This window comes from Bos grunniens, chromosome 15, assembly GCF_055505025.1.
Source record: "Bos grunniens cultivar Pamir isolate PY7600 chromosome 15, Bosgru_T2T1.0, whole genome shotgun sequence".
NCBI classification, from domain to species: Eukaryota; Metazoa; Chordata; class Mammalia; order Artiodactyla; family Bovidae; genus Bos; species Bos grunniens.
This window is the reverse complement of record NC_141179.1, coordinates 47,678,505-47,680,350: the sequence shown is the minus strand read 5'-3', so window position 1 is coordinate 47,680,350 and position 1,846 is coordinate 47,678,505. Positions and strand designations below refer to the sequence as shown.

General features: G+C 45.9%; 1 pseudogene; it reads left to right on the top strand.

The window, feature by feature from the left end:
• Positions 1-381: 381 nt before the first annotated feature.
• Positions 382-1,352, top strand: LOC147357906 (synaptobrevin homolog YKT6-like; annotated as a pseudogene).
• The last annotated feature ends 494 nt before the right edge of the window (positions 1,353-1,846 follow it).

Sequence of the window (1,846 nt, the reverse complement as noted above, 5' to 3'; positions counted from 1 at the left end):
AATTCCTGGTTTTGGAAGATCCCCTGGATCAGGGCATGGCAAACCACTCAAGTATTCTTGCTTGGAGAACCCCATGGACAGAGGAGCCTAGTGGGGCATTTCGTGGGGTTGCAAACAGTCAGACATGACTTAGTGACTAATCACAGCACAGCATAGTTCATTAGCTTTATTTTATAATTTTATTTCAAACTATAAGATAAAAATTGATATATTAGAATTTACCAAAATTTTAAAATCTGCTCATCAGAAGACATCATTTAGAAATAAAAGGCAGAAGGAAGCAGGTGGCTGACCCGTCAGCCCCTCAAGGGGCGGCACCATGCTGCTCCCTGTGAGCCCAGGCCGCCACCAGGTGGGCGGCCGGCCTGAGGGCACGGCGCCATGAAGCTGTACAGCCTAAGTGTCTGTACAAAGGCGAGTCCAAGGCAGTGCTCAAAGCCACATACGATGTGTCCTCTTTCAGCTTCTTCCAGAGGTCCAGCGTTTAGGAATTCACCGCCTTCACAAGCCAACTGATTGGATGGCTGGTGGTGGTGGTGGTGGTTTAGTCGCTAAGTCGTGTCTGAGTCTTGCAACCCCATGGGCTGTAGCCTGTCAGGCTCTTCTGTCCATGGGATTCTCCAGGCAAGAACACTGGAGTAGGTTGTTATTTCTTTCTCCAGGGGATCCTGATTGTGGAGTGCTCTGCAAAAGATAGCCAAACTTCTGTGGAACAAGAGTATCTGTGCTATGTCTTCGTGAGAAATGACAGTCTTGCAGAAGTGGTCATTGCTGACAGTGAACATCCATCCTGGGAGTCTTTTACCTTGCTAGAGAAGGTACTAGACGAATTCTCCAAGCAGGTCCACAGGATAGACTGGCCAGTTGGATCCCCCTATACCATCCAGTACACAGGCCTGGACAGTCACCTCAGTAGACACCAGAACCCCCAAGAAGCTGACTCCATGACTAAAGTGCAGGCTGAACTGAATGAGACCAGTGCAGATGTGCAGAAACATCATTCTACACAACACCATGCAGTCTTTATTAGCGCGAGGCGGGAAGCTCGATGACCTGGTGTCCAAATCTGAAGTGCTGGGAATACAGTTGAAAGTCTTCTATAAAATGGCCAGGATATAAAACTCATCCTGTGCAACCATGTGACGGCCACCAGCAGAGCCCCTGTGCTGGCACATCACCGTCATTCACATCAGAACCTCACCCCTATCCCCGACCCCAGGAAGCAGAGCCACTTCACAACGACCCGAGTGGGACAGACTCAACTTCCGCTTTGGAGCTCCTGGAAGGAACCGAATGGTGGAAGGCCCCTGGGGGTGGGGAACGTTCAAATTCACATGCTTAGTTATTTTTGAAAAGATAACTTGAGGCCAATAAAAGTGTGTTTTGGGGCCAAATGGAACCATAAAGCTCAGTGACTCTGCAAAATAAATAAAAATAAAAGGTAAGTTGCAGACTTGGTGAATATATTTGCACTGCATGGGTCTGAGAAAGGATTTGAATCCAGATTATGTAAAGAAATTATACAGAGAAATAATAAGACAACTCACAAACTGTAAAAAATATTTGAACACTTTTCAAAGGAAGATTTATGGAGAGCCAACAAGTTCAGAAGCATATTAAAAGATGTTCAGTACCATTAGTCATAGAAGAAATGCAAATTAAAACCATAATAACTTACAATGATAGACATATTAGGATGGCTAAAATTAACACTGACCATATCAAGTGCTGGAGAAGGAAATGGCAACCCACTCTAGTACTCCTACCTGGAAAATTCCATGGATGGAGGAGCCTGGTAGGCTACAGTCCATGGGGTCACAAAGAGTTGGACACAAGTGAGCAACTT